This window comes from Atta cephalotes (genome assembly GCF_000143395.1).
Source record: "Atta cephalotes unplaced genomic scaffold scaffold00087, whole genome shotgun sequence".
Classification (NCBI taxonomy): domain Eukaryota; kingdom Metazoa; phylum Arthropoda; class Insecta; order Hymenoptera; family Formicidae; genus Atta; species Atta cephalotes.
The window spans coordinates 320,827-331,371 of record NW_012130151.1 but is presented as its reverse complement, the minus strand read 5'-3'; the positions used below and the strand labels follow the sequence as shown (position 1 = coordinate 331,371).

Here is a 10,545-nt window from a genome sequence, read left to right as displayed (position 1 = left end):
TCTAAGGGAAGGAGAAATAAATCTATTATTCTCTTTCTTCTTATATCGACATTGTGAAAAACTATAAGTGTATGCGAGTGAGAGCTGCATGATGAAAATATTTAATGAGATACTCTCATTGGCCGATAATAGAGAGCGCCCATTTGATCTTGAAAAAACCTCCTAGTCTTTATGAAGTTATTCTAGAATATATATCGATTTCTCATTGGAAAATATTGAGTGAGAAATATTAAATACGAACAAGAAAGAAAAATAAAAGAAGAGAGAAGATCTTTTTTCACAGATCTTTTTTCTCTCTGAAAGAGCGCCTGTCCTATGTATAAATTTCCGTGCGTAAAAACGAAAATGAAGAGAAATAAGGGATTATAAAAGTATAATTAATCGTACGTTAAAGTTACGCTCACTCTGTGCAGTATATGGCCAAGCACAACGTGTGACCTACAGTAGATATTGGGTTATCGCATTAATAATAAATGATATTTGTCACTGCCATTATCTTTTAATGCATTTGCATTCTAACATTCTTTTTAGCTTGATAAACTACTTTCAGTATCTTAGCACAAATAAAATTGACAACTCAATAAAATTGATTATATTCTGGCTGAATAAACAGTAAATATAAATGCTACACAGTAAATAATTTGCATTTACAAAGCGTCTCAAAATTCGCGCAAATACAGAACATGATATTTTATGCTAAAACAAACAACTTTTTCCTTTAGCAAAATTGCGCTCGATAGATAATTTTTGCGATTATTTTTTAACTTCAACCTGCTCTTCTGCAAAAACTACTTATCAATTTTATAAAAGGAAAAAGTTGTTTGTTTTAGTATAAAGACACCATGTCCTGTACTCAAAATGCGCAAATTTTAGGACCCTCTGTATATTACTCAAAGTTAATTCTATTATTTTCTATTATGAACTTCTATATTTATTACAATCAATATATTTATTTAGATAAATTAAGTAAATGAAATATTTTATATTTGTATATTAATAATCATTATTTTTAATATACAAATATTTGTTTTTTTTTAATTTCTAACAAAATGTATATAAACAAATTTTGTACAAATTTTATTTTGCCAAAATGTTAAAAGAATTGGAAAATTAAAATATCATTTAAAGAAAGTAATACAAATAAAATAATACAAATAAATAAAAATTTGTTTACATGCATTTTGTCAGAAATTAAAAAAAAACAAATATTTGTATATTACAAATAATGATAATTATAATTATGTGTATTTTACACAATAGTATTATATACTTCTCTAAATACACAAGCTTTTGTGTGTTACATTTTGTCGGCAGAATAATCAAATTAATAATTTGTAGAAAATTCTTTGAGATTTTGACAATGATAGCAGAAGACTGGAATGATTGCACTGACAGTAACATTAATATGCGTGAAACGGCATGCAAAGCTAAATTATCGGATCATAAGTAATGCGATGTTCACTCTTCACTTTAATTATTGTTTAAATATTTATTACTTTAAATATTGTTGGATATAGACGTTCTTTTGGTTGATGTTGACGTTATCAAGCCATCCAAACTACCTCTCCTCTTAAAGGTGGAAATTCCTGTCAACATAAACACAAAACGCGCATATAAAATGCTCTTGATCATGCAGTTCGTGGATCTCATTATGTGTAGTTGTGAATATTGAATGCCTTGCTCTTAACTTTAGTAAGTTGCAGCGCTTGCGGAATATATTTCTCGTATATATTTTTATATTTTTTTAAGTAATATATATTAATAATTATAAAAATAATTACTAATTAATATCTTAAACAATATTTTTTTGTCATTTAATGTATTAATTTGATTGATAGACACAATGAATTTTATTTCTAGACTTTCATATACATGATCAGATGGATATTCTACGTTGCTGATTAAATGAATTTGTGCTATGAGGAAATGAAGGATCGCGGTCATGACGATCAGAATTATTCGCAAATAAAGAATTTCATTAATTTTTCGGAATATATTGAGAATTTATATACATCGCGTTATTGTAATTTACAATGCATAGTATCCTGATTGGCTCTTTGTGATTTCTCATTGTAACGGCTAGTGAAAACATTAAGTATTACACATAATAATATTACATTTTATAAAATTAAATGTAAATTTTTATTACAAAATAAGTTTTTTTTGCGATTAGAGTGACGTAGAAATCTATTCTATTGACATATAAATCTATATACTATATATATAATTTTAGAATTTAATAATTGCTACTTTAATATTGCAGGCAATTGGCAGTTCCAATGTGATACAGCACGTAATGAGATCTCTTTCATTTTACACCGTGGACGAATCTTGAAGCAAGATTTATATTTTTCTACGCAGGAAAATGTATGAAAAACAACATTAGGTATAAGAAAATATTTATGACAATAATCAATAATAGTTATTTTGAGATTGTTAAAAGAAAATTATAATACATATTAGGACAATCTCTTTTAACGATTTTGAATTTTTTAGAGTAAAGTGGTGTACAATTCCGCCTGATACGAAATAAAATCTAAAAACAGCTGTAGTTTAATATTCGTGATATTCGTGATATTAAGAGCGTAAATGCAATTGACACTTACAGTTGAAAAAATAATGGATCCCTCCTTAAAATCTTTTCAATCAAGTGCAAGACTTATATGTAATACACAAAATAATTTTGAACAATAATTGTATACATAGGGTCAGCCGGGGTAATTATGACGAAAAAACACAAAGCTGAAATTCAACAACGTGAAATTTTCTTAATTTTTATTATTTATATTTAATTATTAGACGTATAATTATTTTAAATGTTCTATTATTAATAGAAAAATATTGGTAATCAGAATTATTTCTTGTTTATGTATAAAAATAAATTTTCTTATCCTGTTTAAAAATCAGATATTACCTCATATCGCGGAATAATATATGACGGTCTAAGGGATGAGTGTAACAATAACAATTATTGAGATATGAATCAAATCTGTTTATAAGAAATGAAGAATTAATAGTAATTACAAAATGCAAATAATATTCATTTTTATTATTAAAATATATATGATCATCAAAAAATGAACATGTATTTTTAACATTTAACATGTCTTTTGTTCTTTATATATAGATAAGCAAAAATATGTGAATATTTCTCTTATCACAAACAAAACTTTCTTTCCCTTTTGAATATAGTTTCGTGGCATGATGCATAATAATTAAACATTTGCTAACAAACTTTATAATACATTACAAAATTATGTATTGAGTTGTCCGGAAAGTTCGTGCCGATGTTGAAGGAAAATTGAAACGCAGAAAATTTAAATTTTAGTATACATTTATTAAATTATATAGGTTAGTCGGCACGAACTTTTCGGACAATCCAATATTTTATATAAGATTGAAAGGAAAAGTGACTTGAGTTAAAAAAAAATAACAAGAAAATATCTTTAAGATTTGTTTTCTTATTTATAACCTCAAAATTGTTACAAATCATTGATTGATATAGAATTAATGTTCATTTGATAATAAAAACGGATTACGTATGTATATTATTGTTGTAAATATAGTGCTAATTGTCAAAGTATGATATTAAATTGTATTTACGTAAAATTATTAATAAACGCATAATTATCAATATTTCAACGAGTTGCATTCGTGATAAGAGGCAAGTCATTACTTGCGAAATCTCGTGCGGAGCGGTTTCTCCGATACTTATCATCACAATTACCTGATACATTGAATTGACAGTAATTGTCATGTATAATTAAAAAATTAATTAAAAAATAGTATACTTATACTATTAATTGTACTATAACTTTGTCAAAACGTTAATTTAGAATCATAGTAAACTAATGAATATCGTATTTAAAATGTTTTTATTTATTTAAAATGGTTTTATCTGAAAAAGAATTAACTTTGAATAAATATTTGCAAACTTTGATAATCTAACTTTTTTAGAACGCTTCATGCATTCAATAATTATAAAATAAAATTTTTGTACTTAGGAAAACTTGTATCCATTCAAATCATCACTCAATATGAAATAATATAAATTATAGTCTTTTTGAATTTTAATGTATAAAACTAAGCATCGTCGCAATTACTTCGCCGTCACAAGTTATTCCGATCGACATTAACATTTGTATCAGGATATTTTTTATATAATATTTACTTTTTGTAAATTTTTTTCTGCCAATCCATTAAATTTGTAAATGCATTACACCAATATTTAAGACGCATTTTTTTTGGCGACAAAATTATAATCTCCTAAAATATTAATTTCTAATTAATATTTTATAACTAACAAAATGTTTATACTTTATTATAAATCATGATAGAATCACGATCATATTTATCAGTAGTGCTGACTATGCAATAAGCACGTCGCATATTTGATAATTTTTATATAATAGTCGTGAAGCATAAATATGCATAAATATAAATATATATTCTGTAGTGATAGAGAAATTCATATAGTACGACATATATTTTTGTAGTCTAAATAATAATATAATTTAGAATATTCTAAAATCATAATAATGTGCAGAAGAATATAAAATAAATCATTTTTTAACGTTATCACAGTATCTTAGACTTCTATTTTCTTTGAAAAGAATTGTAAAATAATCATATCATACTTTATTATATTCTCATATCAATATTTTATATAAGTCAATAGTATTTTTAGTCAAAACCACAATTAAATTAATGAAAATTAGCAATCCGATGTGACTTGTGTGCCCATGTCCAATTTTATACACATTTCCATTTTAAGAAAAAATATTTAAAAAATAGTTGAATAATTGGATATATGTAACAAATTGAAGTATATTATAAATTAAAAACGAAGTATGAAACAAATGTCTACAATCACCTACCACTATCAACTGAACCAGAAGTTCTGCTTCGCATTTTTGATATCTGACCAGGTTTACCGTACATTCCATTTTGTAGATTGTTTTGAATGATTGCATTCGTGGTTATTTGATATTCACAATATCGATATATTATTTTGCACTTACACACTATCGATCTCTCCGATTTAAGTGCAACTTTGAGATTTAGCTAATTTTTTTTTAAACTCGTCATTTTCTGGTTCAATCAGCGTTAAGACAAAAATATATTTAAATATATTTATAATATTTATAATATATTTATAATATTTATGATTTAAATCTAGAAATATATTAATTATATTTTTATAAAGAAAGGCACTATATTATTTTTAATCATATTATTTATGCACATTATACAAATTTTTGCACATATAATAGTCTAAAAAAATTAATATTTTTTTAGTATTATATTGTGATAATTGATAAAATCACTTTTAGAACATTCGATAAGATATTGATGACGATGAACTGGAAGAAAAGAAGCTATGTCAATTATAGTACACATGTGAGAACAAACAAAAACAAAGTCATTCTATCACAGAATTTCGCTGAAACTGTCTTCAGTATCTTCTCGACAGCCATAACATATACCGCTAACGATTTCACTTTTGATACGAGTAATCTAGAAGACATTTACATACCCATGCGACCGCATATTCTAAAGATGAATCTTTCCATTCAATAGTAATACACGATTTGTTTATGGATTGGTAATATTAGTTACACAATTCTTTTGCACAGTTGCTATGTGACTGCACTGTTGTTATGCGTTCTCCTCGTTGTCTCAGTAAGTTGAACTGTCTTAAAATATTGTTTTAAAATTTTTTATTGTAATTGTTGCGTCTATCTTAATTAATATATTGCAATATTCTCTGGAATTATAAAATTACTGCGATTATATACAATAATAAAATGTCAAGTGTGTTGAAATCACACTATCAAAATTTTTTAGATATTACATTTAATTGGCCAAATCAAGATTCTCAATAAATGATTCATAAAAATCATTTCAGAGGAAAATAGACAGAGACTGAATTTAGCAATAATGAGGAAAATAATTGAAAAACATCAGAGTATTATTATTTTTTCAAAAAGTATTGAAAATTTATATTCCGATATCGCGTTGATTTTATTCGTGTCAAATAATTTGATTATATGTTGCATCGGTTTTGTATTGGTTACAGTAAATAATTATAATGAATGTTCCCAGTAAGAAAGAGATGTTTTGAAACATTCCAGCAACACCGCTGGAATGTTTCAAATATTTCTTGCTTATTGGTTTATTGCTGAACGGTTAATAATTCAAGAAAAGAAATTTTTATAAAAAATTTACTGATATTTAACTTTAATTTAATTTATATATGACTATACTTATGTTGGCCGAGTTATTATTAATTATTTTAATATCACTATTATATGTACATTATATTGGGTCGGAAAATTCGTGCCGATGTTGAAGGAAAATTGAAACGCAGAAAATTTTAATTTAATAAATGTATACTAAAATTTAAATTTTAGTCGGCACGAACTTTCAATATCTACACGTATGACATATATCAACATATTACAAGAATTATTTTTAATATTTCTGAGTCAATTGGAAGGCATAATGCTGTTACGATTCTAATAAAGTCCCTTAGATTTTATCTTATGATGAATTTTGAGATTTTCATGTTTGATTTTGCTGCAGAAAATTTAAGCTTTAAGGTTAATATTAAAATCTATAATGTATTATTAATAAATAAATTGTTAATTTTTCTCTTTGCTTAACTCTCTGGTATATAAAACAGAGCAATTGGAGATGCTGATTCCCGTTAGTATTAATACAGATTTCAAGACAGTCGGATTATCTTATTCTTAATAATGAAATGGCAAAATTAGTTGACGATTACAGTTGAAAAATTTATGGATCTTGCTCTCGAACGATATGTCAGTGTAAAAATACTTTTAAAATTTTTTTGTAAAAATTAGAATTCCTTCTTAAATGTATAATATATAATATGGTAAATATATTATTATATTTACCATATTATATATTTACAGTGCTACTTATTATTTATAATAGTACAGTTTTTATAATAAATTACATTTAAAACACATCTTTTACACTACCTGCATTTTTATGTATTAATTTAGTGACAAATGCATAATATTGTTATAGATTATAAAAGCTTCAGCATCTTATGTATCAGTTATGCTAGCGGTACATTGTCAACAAAGAGTGCTTAACATAAAAGCTATGATATAGTAATTTATGATTGTTAAATCTGATTGTTATAAATGAAGTATATGCACATATTGAATAAAAATTGTATTTTGCATATTTCATGATCGTATCAATCACTGTAATATTTGTTTTACTTTTATTATTGGAACGATTCGTGCAAGTGCAACATAAATGTGCTTGCGAATCAGTAATATGAATTAATTCATAATGTTAATTGTAAAATTGATATTAAATTCTTTTTATTTATCTGAGAAAAATATGTTACAAATAACTAAGATTCAAAGAATACAATCGCGTAATTTATATATATGATACTTAATAATTTTATTTTATTTCTTAGTACCTTATACTTCTATATTTTTAATTTTACCGAGACTTTAGAGGAAGAGTTTGATTTCGATACAATCACCTACACTCCGTAACGTTTCATACGGCATTCTGAATTATTAAAGTAAATAAATTACATATGCGCAGTAACTATCTTACGTGAAAAATATTCATCGAGTGATTTTCTTTTTTCAAAGGTAATTTTGTGAGAAGTTAAAACTCTATAAATAAATAATATCTTGTGCACAATTACTTGGTTAATTTCTTTATATTTTTTCTCGAATGTCCTTTCTGTCCATTAGATCTTAAGACTTTCCCAAGATCGCGTCTTGCTAGCAAAGGTATATACATCGTATAGATTACTACATATCATTATATATTTATGCAAATTATTCGCGAGTACATCGTCTGAACAAAACGTGAGACGACTCTGACCATTCTCTTTTTTTTTAAATTACGTACAAGAGATTGCTTCTTTGTGCGCAGTACAATAAAAATATTTAATGAACAACCGTCATTGGTTAATCTCCCAAGAGCTATTTGCTTCATGTCGTTCTAGTCTTCACGCAAATTCTCTATAATATACATCAAGTCGTGGATGACATAATTTCAGAACTCAGATGTTTCTTATACTTTGAGAGTATTCCTAGATTTTGATGCACTGACTTCTACACAGACAACTGCAAAAAAAAACAAGAAGTTATGAGAAGTAATCGTACGATCAATCGCACAGTAGAACTTATGCTCACCATGTTCGGTGTCTGGCCAGGTATATCATGCGTTGTACTCTACAGAGTGTTTTGGATGATTACGTTAGCAATTAATCAATTCTTCCATTACTCGTACTTTGTAACGCACTTTCACTTCGACAATCTTTTCGACTTGATGGACTGTCTGAGTAGCTTTTTGGCGCATATAAAACTAACCGTTAAACTTATTATTTTCTCGTTGAAACAACGGTAAGCGACAATTAATCAATTAAATAATTAAAATTTTGTTCAAAAAATAACATGAAAATACGCTGCAACTGTTCTAAAATATCCGATTGTTTGTAGAAAATTCATCGAAATCTTGACAACAATGGCGCAAGACTGGAATGATTGTGATGACGATGGTATTGCGTTACGCGAAACAGCGGACAAAACGAAACTATCGAGTCGGATTTGTAATGGATTAATTATTCTTCATACAATCGCCACGTTTGCATATGTCATTGGTATCCTCCTGACCAATGCCGACGTCACCGATCGAATGGTTGAACTTCCTCTCATAATGAAAATGGAATATCCCTTCGTTATAGACACGCAACGCAAGTACAGGCTGATATTAGTTACGCAGTTCGTTTTCGTGATGGTGTACACTTGGGGAGCTGGTTTATTCAACGCTCTGTTTCTAACTCTGGTAACCTGCACCTACATAAGCAAGTATCAATATAATTATATTTGTTATAATTATAATTATATTTGCAAAATATAATTATATTTGTAATTAATAGCCCACTGTAAATTATTTTCATAAATATTAGGGTAAACTCAAAAATGAAATATTCATCAGATTTAATTCATTCTCGTACCGTTTATTGTATTCTCATAATAACTTCTCATAATAATATTTTTATTATTTAGAAATTTAACGAATAATTGTAATCACATGATCCTAAATAACAAAATCTTTATTAGTAGATTTTACACGTGGGCAGTCAAATAAACATCCTGCTTTGCTGGTTGTCGAAACTTGGATCCAAAGACATCGAAGACAAGCATGATTCGTTCATTACTGTTACAACGAAAATCATTCGAAAGCATCAAAAAATTATCAATTTTTCGGAGAACGTTGAAAATCTCTATTCATACATTGCTTTGCTTCACTTCACATTAAATATAGTGATGATTTGCTCATTAGCATTTCTTATTGTGACTGTGAGTAAAGTTATTTACATTTCAAATATAAAAATACGCATTCAACTATAGAATCAATTGCATTACTTAATTTTTTATATAGTAGTTGCATATCCCTGTTGCATATCCATTATTATACCACATTATTTAATTTATTATAAATTACAATTTATAATAAATTGAAATAACTGTGAGTGAGTTGAATATATTTATTTTCATTCTATATATATATATTGTAGGCAATCGGCAGTCCCGATGCCACTGAACAAATAGTGAGGTCTCTTTTATTTTATGCTATAACGAATCTCGAAGCATTTATATTTTGCTTCGCTGGAGAATATTTGAACAATAAGGTCAGCAACGGAAGATTATTTTGATTGATATTAAAAGAGTTGTAGATAATTTAACGTTTTGTGGTATTGATTATTTATTATAGAGAAAAATACTAAATGATTTTTATTATTTCTATCTTCTTTCTATAGAGCAAAGCAATCGGAAATGCAGTGTACAATTCTACCTGGTATAATATGAAAGCTAAGGATAGTCGTGTTCTATTATTTATAATTTTACGATCTCAAAGACAATTGAAACTTACGGCGGGCAAGATGACAGTTCTTTCCTTTGAGTGCTTTACAAATGTAAGATACATGTATAATAATTAAAAGAAAAAAATTTAAAAATTTTTTTATGTAAAATTGAACATAGTTATCTATAATTTATTTTTGTGATTCATCAGCGAATAATATTATTATTGTTCAGAAAAAGATAGAAACTTTTCTGTTATATTAATTTTTTATATGTAGATGTATTTTTTTCCTTGCAAAACACATTTCAACAAATTAATTAAATTTTCCATAAAGAAAATATTTTTCAATTGACAGAAAATTAATAATTAATCAAATCATATCGGTAAAAGGAGTGTATACTTCTAATCAAATTTTCTGTATTAAATTATATTTTGTATATTTTTTACTGTTTTAACAATCTTTATAAATCTATCTTTTTTGAATTGTAACGATTTTGGTGATATTTTTTTAATGAAGTCAAGTTAGATCACACTTAATAAATGATAGAATGTTTACTAAACTCATTCATAATAAATCATTCGAAAATTACATTTCTGAGTTGTACATCTATTAGGAAAAAACAATGATATGTATAATAATAATGCATATACATTTTTCTTCCTTATTGATAG

General features: G+C 26.4%; 1 pseudogene; it reads left to right on the top strand.

Moving 5' to 3' along the window:
* Positions 1-1,360: 1,360 nt before the first annotated feature.
* On the top strand, positions 1,361-6,108 carry LOC105624760 (annotated as a pseudogene).
* Positions 6,109-10,545: the final 4,437 nt, after the last annotated feature.